The sequence below is a fragment of the Lissotriton vulgaris genome, chromosome 10 (genome assembly GCF_964263255.1).
Source record: "Lissotriton vulgaris chromosome 10, aLisVul1.2, whole genome shotgun sequence".
In the NCBI taxonomy this organism is placed as follows: Eukaryota; Metazoa; Chordata; class Amphibia; order Caudata; family Salamandridae; genus Lissotriton; species Lissotriton vulgaris.
Window position 1 is genome coordinate 260,783,504 of NC_141698.1, and position 13,889 is coordinate 260,797,392.

Genomic DNA, 13,889 nt, shown 5'->3' on the forward strand with positions numbered 1-13,889 from the left:
TTGAGAAATTCAAATACTTCTCAGGGTTTAACACCAGTGATGCAGAAACGTTTTATTACAAACTGTTAGATAAAACAGGAATGAAAACAATGCTGACAAATTCTAAATTGATATATTCAGAAGCATTTTATGAAAAAATGATGACATTTGGTTTTGATTATTGGAAAAATAATATTGAAACGAAAACAATTTGGGGTACAAAAGATTGGCAGGTGCAAGGCATTGAAGCACTATTTAGAACCTGCATGATACCAGAACAAATGTTGTTTTTAAATGACACAATACACCAAACATCCTGTCTTGGCCTAGCTAAGATCAAAGACCTTAAAACACCGTCTATACCAAAGCCAATACCTGAGAATACAACCGCAGATATTGAGTTAGACGTGTCACAAATTTTACATTTCAACAGAACACATCCTGATTGGAAAAAGTGGTTAATCTGGCCTACAGACACAAATAGCTGTCAAGATAGATTCCTGAATAAAACACAGGGGTTAAAAATGACCAGATTAGACTCAAGATATTCCCAGAGACAACATCCAGGGATTATAACAACATACAGTGTAGGGAAACTCTGCCTTGAATGGCTAACTTCGTCCACACTGGCTGAAATTAAGCAACACTTGTCTTTACTAAAAGATGGTGCTGATTTGCGCGATTTCATTCTTGGACCACGCAAACAGCGTCAAAAGCGTTTCATAGCGACCAGTATCTATGCTGCTTACAACGAGGCTTGGAAAGTAAAGCAAATTGAAACTGCTGAAAAAATACGAGAAATTGATCGTATTAATTTGGAGAAATCACTTTCTGTAGTAGACAATGGGTTAATGACTCTGTCTTCCAGAATATATTCGTTGGACAATATTGTATCCTCTGCCTTTGATGTGATAGACAGAGATTTGCTTATGTTACAACATGGCCAGTCTCAATTACGCTCTATTATAGAACTAGGCTGGACGCTGCAAAATCTTCGTTCAGGCTATGTGCCTTGGCGTTTAGTCAACACAACGTCATTATTTTCCAGTTTTAACCTTACTGATAAACAGATCAGTTTGGCACAGAAAGGAGCAGACTATACAATCCTGAGCATCGAAAAACTCGAGAGATTACCATTGACAATGTCAGAGAGTCCTGTCATTGAATGGATAATACACGGAATTATCACAATTCCGATAACAACTTTCCGATTTAAAAAGTGCCTTGAGTACATACCTGCTGGCCTGTATGAACAATTGGGTAAAGGATATGTAAAATCTGAATGGAAATTACCATACACTCATTCTTGCTATAGTGACAGTGACAAAAATTTATTTCTTAGTGGTGAGAACTGTAAACATTCACTAAGCGGTATACTTTTGTGTCAGGGTATTAATTTACACGGAGCATGTGATGGAAATTCTAACAACCTTTCATGCCACCAGCTAGTCACACCTGCAACTCAGATAGAGCCCTATTTATGCAACTTGCGAACGGGAGTTACATTCTTAGAACGGATCACAGATGTTGTGGCCTCGTGCCAGGGAAAAGTTATCTAGTAGAAGTAACATCCATGGTCAAATGCTGTATGCAAGCATTGTTTCCGAGTGGGCCTCCAGACACAGTGACTCCCATCTGGCCTCGTCTGAATCTCTATTCTATACGAATTGATACATTAAGCAAAATGAAATCTGTACTTTTACAGACAACAGTGCCTATAACGTTATCAAAAGAGACGTATGATCTTCTAGTTGCAAGGACAGCTACTGAAGTTCATGACCTTTTATCAACAAATTGCCCCATGCATTTCGTAGAAATGTTCAGCCAACTCCTTAACATGTCTAGTGCAACAAGCATCCCAGGCATATTTAAGACAGTCTTTACGGGACTGCTAACACCCTTCCAGGCAATTTTGGGAATCGTTCCTAATTTTGTACACTCTATTTTTGGCGGCATACCATTATTTTTGGGACTCGTCGCAGGGATTCTATTTTTGACCCTCCTGCTTCGTTATGGCAAGCCTCGGCTCAGACATAGCTCCAATGGGAATGGAAGAGACAATCCTAGCAATGCGCTACCGGGACAGGATAACTAACGTCCTTGGATTGGCCAGGCTGAGAGATCTAAACATGACCTGGTTCCTTTCATTCAGACCGATATGGCAAAATTGCATTTTACCTGTGCTACGGTGTATGCTTTGCGGCGATGAATGCGTGTTGGACATCTGTCTTTCACTTCCATCAGCAGTACCAATGGACGTCGATACTTTGCTCAGTCCAATAACGGCTCACGCATTGTGTTGTCCCCAGCGGCTACCAATCCTGATGACGGCATTCGTGGAGACTCCTGTGCTACAACCAAGTGGTAACAGTGGAGCGAGTGACAAAAGGAACATCATCCAGGTACAACGTTCTGTGAGCATTGCTGGTCCCGACTATGATGACAGCAATCATTCTCACACCTGCCAAGTTACAGCGCTATCTAATTTGGTTGAACTATCACCTGAATTTGTAGACCAATTCTTTGAGAGCCTGTCTGATACGATGTTCTCACCCGTACAGAAACAATAACTTTTAGAAGCTTTTCCGACACACAGCGTTCCCATGAACTCTGAATTCGGCCTTCAGTTTTGATCAACAAAAAACTGCCAAAAGCTTTGGAAATCTATTTTTCCCCGTTCAAGCAATAATTCTTTGAATTGAATTTTTTTAATATTCACCATTTTTTGGCACAAACAATTCTTTGCTTAACGTAAAAACTATTCTTAGAGAACAGAAGCTTCACACTTCTATTTCTAAACACATCTAGAGACATAACAACATTACACCAGCCTCTAGCACATGTTATTACAATGCATTTTTATGTGATGATTTATCTCGCCTTTCTTCTGTTAGAGATACTTCATGTGTAATTATTTTTGCATAATCGTTCATTGATTTCATATGCAATAATTTTTGAATGATTTCTATGCTTCAAACAACGTACAGTACCTAAATTTCATGTATTTCAAGTACGCCTATTTCGAATGCATTTATGTATTTTGGGGTGGGCAATGTTACACATGCATCTAATTGCTTTAGTTTTAGTAATTTGATGGACATGAATACGTGGAGTGGGTGTCGCGTGTTTATCTAGGTTCCTGATCGATACTGTGACCTTATGCCCCTATTCGGCTATAAATCCTTTTATTCCCTATATTGGCATAACCGTTCAAGTGCGATTTTCAGAGAAGTCATCTCTGGCCTCACACGAACAGAGTCACATTCCAGCATAGCTCTCTGCCACTTCCTTTGCGACCAATTAGTGCAATGACATAGCAGAAGTCACTATCTGATATTCCTAGATTAACACTCCGAGTTCTTCAACAAGATAAAAACTCAGCAAACCTGGAAATCCCCGCTTGCTGTGTTTTGATTAGTAATGGAACTCTAATGAGCAACTGATAACTATCACTTCTCAGTGACATCTTTAATTGACGTCTTATGTCCAGCAAACTTGCGTCAAACCCGGCACCTGTCAGGTATAAATATTACCAACGTTGCCTTAAGCAATGCGAGCTACTGTTGCTGATGCCAGCTGCCTGCAAGACCCCGTGTTGGTGAAGCTAGCACTCTGTCGCTGCAGCCTGCTGTCCCTGTGGTGGTGAAGCTACTGACACCATTATCGCTGCTAAAGCGCGAACTATGGTGCAGTACGCTTAGGAGCTGAACAGCCGTCCCTCTGCGAAGACATCCAGCAGATTCCAGCTGCCCGCGGACGCTGTCCCCCCTCCTTCCTCGACGAGCTGAAGAGACCCGCTGCCTTTCTCGTGCAGAGAAATCCAGCTCCGGCGTTTCCGGTCTACCCTCGCGGGTGACTGGGATATCGAGAGTGACCCCTGAAGGAGATACCAATCCTCCATCATTCTATTCAGAGGTATGGTGTTGACTAAACCCTTAGACGAGAATTCTTGGAACAAACCTTGGCAAAACCAACTTAACTTAAAGCTACTTACTTACTCCCCTTCCACGTGTTAGGCTTAGGTCAGGCACACTGGGGTAGGCTTAGTTAGAAGCACCAGTTGAGTATGTTAGCCTAATGTATATATGACTGTATATATGTTTTATTACTTTTAAACCATTGTATGGCTAAGAAACCATATCAATGCTTTTACAGTTCTATTTCGCAATCCTTATCTTACTGTACGTACTTTTTATAATAACAATCATTGCAATTGTGGCAATACATTTCTCTTGTACGAGAAGAAAGACTGTTCAATAAATGTTAACCCTTTATTGACAAACGCCCGTTTCTCTATTCTCTACATCTCGTGAAAGTAAACTGCACTAGACTTTAGCGATTCCTTATTTTTCCTTAATTGCGATTCACAATTTGCGAATCGCAATTAAGGAATCCCTTCCTATTGATTCCTATGGGCCAAAAGGCCCATAGGAATGAATGGGAAGACAATCTCAATTTGCGATTCGCAATTAGCTAATCGCAAATTGAGATTGCGATTTCAAGGGTGCAGGGGTGTCCAAAGGACACCCTGTTGCACCTCTGAACTCAATCTATGCACATATGTTGTGCACACACATGCCCTAAGGGCATGTGTGTGCACAACATGACAGTTTGAAAAATGCACAAAATTGCATTTTTCTGATTTTTCGCAAATTACCATGAGGTCCAACCTCATGGTAATTTTTTCCTCCTAATTGCGAATTCGCAATTTTTTTAGGTGTCATGCATTGCATTTAAGGAATCGCAAATTGCGATTCCTTAAATGCAATCGCATTTTTAGAAATCGCAAAAAATAGCGATTTCTTGTATTTTTAATTGATGCATCCCAAATAGTGATTTAGGAATCGGAAACGGCCGAATTTTGCAATTCGCACCGTTTGCGATTCCTAAATCACTTGATGCATGTGGCTGTAAGTTCAAGACTGTAGTCGCAGCATTTAAAGTATGGAAGAAAGTTCGTAAATTGATTAATTTAGGAGCGCTTTCTTACTACACTCTGTTGACAGGATGGTAAGGGCCTGGCAAGAAAAAGTCATTGTGTTACTGGGCGATCTGTATGATCAAAGGGGGATTATGAGGCCTTTTGAGGATTTAGTAAGGGTTTATAATGTGTCGCATTCTCAGTTCTTTAAGTTTTTACAAATCCGTGATTTTCTGTTAAAACGGAAACTAAACTTAATTACTAGCTCTTTGATTGAAGCTTTAATGGTTCAGGGCAAGATTGGCGTACTGTATAAGATTTTAAGTTCTGGTCAGAAGGGCGACCTGGAAAAGCAAAGCCTACAATAGGTAGAGATACTAGGAGGGAGGGAATCTGACACACCTCTGGATGAGGCAATTTCCAGATCTAAGGAGGTCCTGATGTCAGCAAACTTAAAAGTACAATTCTTTAAAACTTTATTCAGGTTATATTATACGCCAGTACAGATGAAGAAATGGGGCAATCGGTACGATGGAAAGAGTTTCCGTTGTGGGGCAGAAGATGCAGATATGGAACATATTTTTTTTAGTTGTGTAAAATTAAACGTGTTTTTGAGTGATATGGAACGCTTTCTATCTAATATATTAGGGGACCCACTTTGTATCTCTTCCGCTTTGATGATTTTAGGGATGGGGCGGACAGTCTCAAAGGGATCTATCATGTATAAACATAGACTGTTTTTATTTGTGGCAATGACTGTAGCTCGTCTTTACATTGCGGGAGACTAGCTGTGCCCTGAACCGCCAAGCTTTGAGGTTTGGAGGGCTAAAATGTACAGACTGGCCAGTCTGGAATTCAGCTTATATTCTTTAAAGGGGTCAAGAAAACGAAAATTGGGGCTTATGATATGGGACCGCTTTCTAAATAATATGAATAGTTGAGGATGTGATCAAGTAGTACATTATACTACTACTATAAAGCGAGAACTGGGAACCTTTGAGGCGGGTAAACTCTAGAACCACAGCGCCAATCCAAACAGCAAAATACATCTCTGAAAACGTCAGGGTAAGCAGATGGACATAGGCTATATAATAAAAAAATATATATATTAGAAGGGCAAACCGTAGTAGCGGACTTATTGCCTGGCCCTCCACCACACCGAGACGCTGTCACTGGATTGCGCCTGGAGAGACTATCTTGAAGGTAGATGGAAGTATGGGGCACGTAAGAAATTTTTTAAAGAAATGTGAAGCACGTCAAGTTTCCCACCCGCTGCACGGAGATGTCACTATAGCGGCATTATGGGACTGGTAGTCCCCTGTTATTCGCTGAGGATTTCGAAAGTGCAGTGAGCCAACCATCACTGGGTAAGGCGGAGCTAACCAAACAAAAGGAGTGGGAAAGATGTTGTCGGGACTTTAAGCATTTGAAGAAGGCGTATTGCCGAAACCGGTCATGCTTGCCTGAAAATAAAAGTTTGAAAAACGATGCCCCGCTGTGTCCTGTTCTATCTTATCCGAAGGGAGGAGATGAATGAATTCATGTTAGAAGGACAAAGTAATTTTAAGGAAAAGTAGTCCCTGCGAAGTAGCGCCAGCTAACGACGTGCGTGCTGACATCAGGGGTCGGCGGCCAGGAGCGCGGGGAGGAGCGGCCAGGAGCGCGGAAGCCGGAAGAAATGCATCACCCCCGAAAGCCACGAGCACACAGGAGCACGGAAGCCGGAAGAAATGCATCACCCCCGAAAGCCAGGAGCACACATTAAAAGGGTCATTACCGCAGGCGGCCAGGAGCGCGGGGAGGACTGGGAAGCCGGAAGAAGTGCATCACCCCCGAAAGCCAAGAGCACACATTAAAAGGTACATTACCGCACAACCTTTCCAGTTCTCTGTATAACAGCAGCCCTCGTCCTGCTAACATAGCACTCCAAGTGCCATCCGTCACAGCTAAAGGGAACATGCAGTCAACAGTCTTCATTAGCGCTGATGCACTCTCCTCCTTGCCCCCATCTGTCACGAACATTGTTTAAAATTCGGACTTATTAGGCTTTTTTGGGAGCGGGTCTGGTTAATATCTTTACGGGCTGAAGTCATCAACTGTCCATGGTGCCCGGATTCCAGATAATTCCTAGCCCTGCTTGCGCAGCTGATAACCACTGCCCCGCACACAGCCACAGGGCCATAAATCTAGCAGAGAGCATCTCCCACGCAAACTGGGTTAATTTGGTTTACTATATAGCCAGTGAGAACGCAGGCTTGACTCGGAGGGGGCTAATACAGGATTAAATGGGTGGGAAAAACAAGAGCTAAAACCATAAATCAGGGACTTTCTGACACTATTTATAGAGAGTGGTGTCATGGAAATCAAAAAACCATACTGCAATTAATTCTTTCCATCCAGGGATTCAAGTGCACGCCAGCTATTTCTAGGCTACTTTCTATAATTCCTTCTAACATACATGGGGCATTATGAGTGTGTTAAAGATGGATAGTATTTATGCAGAGGACAAATTTTAGAGTACACTGAGGCTGAGCGGCCAGGAGTGCGGGGAGGAGCGTCGACATCGACATGCCCAGGGGAGCGCGATGCTGGTGAGTACCTTTCACCCAGCAAAGCCTACCCGGACAACGTCGGGACGGGCTGCTAGTATTATATAATAGATGAGAAGAGTTTCAGTATGAACTGGCTAGGATGGAGCTACTTCATGATTAAGTGTGTTTTTCATTGTTTACTAAAATATGATTTTTAACTGTGATTTTTAGGTTTCTTAGTAGCCTATGTGTAGTCTATGTATAGTGGACTAGAAATAAGATCAATTCATATGTTTAGTTGGCCGGGCTAACTCTCTCTTAGACATGTAACTTCTGTGTTTGATTTATTGTATTTATGTATATGTATATGTGTCTGAAAAAGTGGAAATAAAAAAAATAAAAAAGAATGTACAAAACCGTGACTTTCACGGCCCGTGGCGCCTGACTAACAGACACAAAGCTACAGTGCCCTACCAAAGCTGGCTCAAAGTAGGCTCCTGGGGCAGGATCTAACCACTAGCACGACAGACGTTATCTGGACATAGCTGTCGCCACCCCCTCTGAGTGGAAAACTGCAATGCAACTGAACCAATACTAACTCATAAAAGCTATACATTTATCGAGTTTTAAATTTGTGGTAAACTATTACCCTTGTTTCCATCGAAACGAACTGGCTGTGCCCCCCACTGGCAAAGCGAGTGCTATGTTACCATGGCAACCGTCATTTATGTGGTAGCCTATTACCCTTATTTGTATCAGAACGAACAGGTCTGTGCCCCCACTTGCAAAGCAGATTAATGCTGTGCCATGGCAACCGCCGCGCGCCATGCCGCGTCGCTTGCAGCGCAAGTGGACTTTTCCTAGCGGAAGGAGCACTTGTCCCTCACCCTATGCACCTCCTTCTGCCTGAAACGCAACTCACGGCACCCCCTGGGGAAACAAATGCTTTTGTAGGCACGGGTGAATGGGTGATTTGTCCAGAATCCCAGGATAATGAACAAACGCAACGCTCAAACCTGGCATTCTAACTCCAAGTTGGCAGCTCACTACTTGCAATATGACATAGGTATGAAGGCATCATGGCGATATTGCGGCAAGGACGGATTCACGAGCAATACTCACTTATGTTCCTTTTAGTGCAAAATGTCAGTCAGATTACAGGTGGAGCGCTGAACATATAAAACACTCACACAAGCACCCGGTCCAACTCTGTCACCCCAGCGCTGCCTATTTGCTGGAGGTGGCCGCCGGAAACTGTATTTAACAGTGGTGGGGGCCAGTGATTAACAGGGCCCCCTCGTGACAACTGTGCGCCCCGTTCTACCCCGTATGCCGCCCCAGCATATTCAACGTTGATGGCACAGAGTGCCTCTTCAGCTCTGGCCAAGGTGTAGGGCCTAAGCCCTCTTACGGCTTCGAGCCCGTGGCCGCTCCCTTGTCACCGGGGGCCCGCCACATACGGTTCAGACCAGGGCACCAGCAGCGAGTCACGCTGGCCATGGACCAGGCCCGATCCCTACACCAACGGGGGAAGGGGAGCCTCGGAGCATGGCTACTTCCAGCCCACATGGGCCGTAGCCCTGTGCCTGGTCAGAAAGGGATCACAGCGAAACGGGTGCAAGGCACCTGTAACCTCCACAAAGCAAGCACCGAGTTGAGGGAGGCCCCGGTGGGGGGTTAAGGTAACCGCAAGGAGGGCGGGCTGCAGCGGCACAGGGAGAACAAATGGAGCTGCAAGCAATGCCTAAGGCAGGCCAAGAATCAGATGCACAGCGCCGAAAGCGCGAGAACAATGGGTGTCACGATAAGCTTGCTGTCCCCCAACCCACTGGGCCCCCGCCGGCATGTCCAGAGTTAAGAGGCCAATACACTGACCATCTGCTCCTGACCTCCTGGATCCCTGGCGGGAGGGCCTCGCGGCCTCGCTATCTCCCAACCGCAAGATACCTGCAGGAGTTGGCATGCCACAAGGCACAGTGAAACAGGGCCTGGTTGGCGGGTGCTAGCCCGGACACTTGTCCTATGAGACGTAGCTATGGCATATGTGCCAATAATCCCTTGCTGCACTATGGAAACTTGGTGGGGGAGGGAGCCTTGTGGCACCTGCTACCTCATCGGGCAGTCCCCCTCAGGCCCACTAATCACCACAGGGGCGAAAGTCCCAGTGGGCCTTTGCTTCCACCACCCGGGTCTGGAGAAGAGAGGGCAGCGTAGCAAGGAGCACAATTGGCTCTCCCCATCAGCAACCCCAGCTCCCACAGACCCCACACGAAGCCGGGGGCAGCCCGGCGGAGACGCCTGTGACACCCAGGAGCTGACCAAACCCCCCTCCCAGGGAAGTCCACAACCATGGCCGGGCCGCCCTGCCCTGGACAGGAGGGAGGGCAACAGTATGCACTCACTGCCATGATGTTCAGCAGCTCCCGGGATATGTCCAAAGGGTGTCAGGGGTGAGGAGGAAGAGGCCACTAGGTGGGCGGGGAGAGAACATAAACCTCTCACTTTCCCTCACCTGGGCCGGAAATGACGAGCGATGCTGGGCTGTCCCATGTGCCATCTTCTGGCACTAAAGGGGCCGCCCTCCTATTAGGGTCCCCTGCGTGGATGTCGGACAGCCCACAGAGATGTCTGAGACAAACGCCATTTCGTCAGGTCGATTTCCCTACTGATGACCCCCACAGCATGTTTCAGAAAGCCATCTAGGGAGGAACTTAGTATAATTTTTGCAGGAACATTTCCCCATCAGTGCTCAAGAGTGCAGTGCTAAGAAGAGCTTGATATGAAAGTCAAAGTGCAATTTCTCAAGGAACCAGAAGCTCAATAAGCTGAGAGTGACATCATAAAATGTGCTGCCTTTGAATAGCAGAATTGAGGGGGATGGAATGCCCCGGCTTCTCCTTGCGCTGATGGGAGCAGACAAGCCCTCTCTTGATCCGGGCCACTCCTCAGCATGACCCGCATACTCCCACGCTGCAAGATGCTTCTTGTTGTTTAATTGCGTTCTGACGCCAAGAGGAAGCCTTGCACCCGAGAATGCTAGGGAATGTGGTCCGCTGAGACGACAACAGCAGGCAGAAGGCACAGAAGACAGCGGCTAGAGCAAGGGTCTGACATGTTGGATGCCTCTTTTTGTTTAATGGCGCTGCTGCACCTCAAGGAAGCACTGCGACCCTCCCTCCGGGCCAAAAATGCGGAGGAATGTGGTCCCCTCAGCTGGCTACAGCAAGGATGGAAGACGGTGGCTAGAGCCAGGGTGCCACGTTGCTGAATACCTCTTGTGGTTTAATGGTGCTCAGGCGCCTCAAGGAAGAATTGGGTCCATCCCTCCGGACCAAGAATGCTAGGAAATGAGGTGCCCTCAGCCGGCAACAGCAGGCAGGAAGATGGCCGCTTGAGCTTTTAACTGACAGTGGCATGTTAAACAAGGACATTCAAACTATCCATGTGTATAAGATAGGACAACAGTAGTGGAAGGACCCTTCTTCATAGAACAGCTATACCTTAGCAGTGGCAGCTGGCATCTAAATGGAGGTGAGGTGGGCGTGCAAAATATAAATTAAAATAAATAAAACGTATTGAATGCAACACCCTACATTCCGGTCCGCTTCTTTCCACAGAAACTGCCTTCACCAATCCTCGCGCTGCTCTCATGAAGCATAAGAGCATCACCCTGATTGGAATGAGCGGCCTCACTCAGTGCTCCACAGCCTTCTAGAGCAATGCACTTGTGCTAATCCTGGAGTTAGAGATGTTTAAAGTACGCATGTGTGGCTGTCCAAAAAGAAATGCGTACTTTAAACAGTGCATAGACAGTCCACCCACTATGGCCGGGGACAACCGGAACCCCCCCTTGTGTTATCCAACATTATTAAATTGACATGCGAGGGATTTCTTTGGAGGCGGGGGTCGCACAATCCCTGGCCGTATTTATTAAAACATAAAATCAAATGAAAATTGAAATAAACAATATTTACAAAATTACGCAGAAAACGTTTCATAACATCGGATTACAATTGATATATACAGATATCAGATGGCTAACCTTAACATAATTCTAGTACAAGGTATTTATTTCCTATCCGAATCTACCATATGAACCATAATCATACAGTAATTACTTATCTGCGTATCCTATTTGGGCCTACTGCAAGGTCACTAACTGGTGTCAGATCAATATCAATTAACAACGCCCTCCAGTCGGAGTGCTCAGGTGCAGAGCGCCCGTTTACCGTGAGGGTACTTCCCCCCTCAGTTACCCCCGTACACTCTATTAAACCCATTAAAGGGGGCCCTTGCATCTCTGCGCCGTTTACTGATGTCATTGTGCACGTGCAGGGTGGCCAACCAGCCTAAAGAAAGCGTGACTCCCCCCTCCCCTGCACCCATCCAGCCAACCGGCTGTACTGCCCCTGGAGTTCTAGGAGAGACCACTTGTCCCTCCCCTTGGGTGACCCTACTCAAGAATGGAGCCGCCCTCTAAGGACCTTAAATTTACTGCTCACCAATCATGACCTTACCTACACAGGCCAGCGTAATTTCCCGACTATCTGGCCCCCCCTACCCTCCTACACTGAAAGGTCATGCCCTGCCCTTAAAACTCACTAGCCAAGTCATTATGTTTTCCAATAGGATTTCATTACCTATCTTAGTCAGGTGGACCCTGTCTTTTAAGAAGCACGGTTCCCCCCTGATACACACATTTGGGATCATCTGTAGCTGCGGAGACCTAAACAATTTCCCTATTTTATTGTTGATCCTCCTTACTGAGTGATTCAACGCTTTCACAGAACCTACGCCCCTTTATTGAAATCTGGGTACCATCTGAGACCAGACTAGGGTGCAGTCCTGGCATGTCTTAGCTAACCACCCCACTTCTGAGATTATGTCCTCCATCAAGCCTCTTCTACTCAGATTCACCAGGTCATTCCCACCCAAGTGTAAGATAACTATCCTGGGTGGAGCCCCGTGTTTACTCAACAGATCTGTAACAAAGCCCCCGAACTGACTAAGGCAGAGACCCCCTTTTCCATGGAAAGATACCCTAAAACCGTCCTGCTTAGCTCTGTGTCTGTAATTTCCTGAACGAAAAACTGTACTCATACGTTTTACATACAAATGACCAATGACCCAAACAACATGTGCTCCGGTGTCTTGTGGATGCGCCCGTCATTGTGATCTATCTTGTTGCTGGTGCGCCAATGCCAGTTTCCCTCCTGCGTGAGAGGTTTGAGAAACTGAAATGTAAGCAGGAGATGGGACAGGCATCAGCACAAGTAAGAAATGCCACACTCACAACACGTGTAGCTGCACATAGCGCTTATAACAAGTGGAGGACCACCTCCCAATTCTCTTCACACTGTTGCTGTGCAAACCTCTAGCTGTTGCTTCTGTGGCAGCCCCTATTCTGAATGAGTGTTCCAAAGCACTTTTGATCCAAGCCTGCCTGTCTATTACCATGTCCAATACCCTTTTAAATTGGAATGTGGTGAGTGGGGTACCGTCAGCATGTATCAGTAGTGCTCCCCCATTGCACCATTTCTCTGTCGGAGGAACGCTTCTAGTTGAGTCACGGGGCAACAAGGATTATCCTGTGCGCGGTGAAGTACTATCCCTTCACCACAAGCTTCTTGGTCTGTTTTGATTTTCTAATGGATATTAGTAAGGTGTCGCCCTGTACCCTTGCATGCTCCAACAGCAGCCCTCCTTGCATATCCTGCTTATTGCGTGCCACCAGCTCCCCTATCCTAAAGGCTCCATAAAAAGCCAGTGAAAAAGCGGCTTTGAATAGCCATGCTTCCCCTGGTGAGATGCAAATGCCACCAAGGGCTGCTAGCAGTGATGTCAGCAGCTCTATCCCAATTGGGCGTCTTGTGTCTGGAGATGCCCCCTGGAGGCGCCGCCACCCCTTGAGCACCTATCTAACAATAAAACTATGAGTGGGATCCTTGCTGTCCTTGATTTGTGCGAAGAAAGAGATTGCTGCTACATGTCGCCTGCCTGTTGCCGCATAGGGCCCTTCCTTATTCAAAGTATCTAAATACCGGAGGAATGCCCCTGTCTCATGCCAGCTGTGTACCCAATCCTGCCCCGAAAAGGCACAGTAAGACAAAACGCCCCTTCATAAGCTTTCCTGGTCTTGGGATCTAGGCTAGCTGCCATGAGGTTCTGTAGCTGGGGGCACAAATCTGCCAGAGTACTTCCGGGAAGGTTGTTGGTGTTGCCTCCGCTGAGGGAAGGTGTTCCCTGAAAACCTGCATCTGGAAGCGAGAGAGTGCGTCAGCAGCATTATTTAACACCCCCGGGACATGTTTATCCTTAAAGTGTATGTTCAGTTTCATACATAGCAATACTATTTATTTCGCAGGCGGAGTATCATTTTACACTGTGCTACCTGTTGGTTGATGCATTCTACCACCGTCATGTTATCTGACCAGAAAATCACAGATTGATTACGCAGA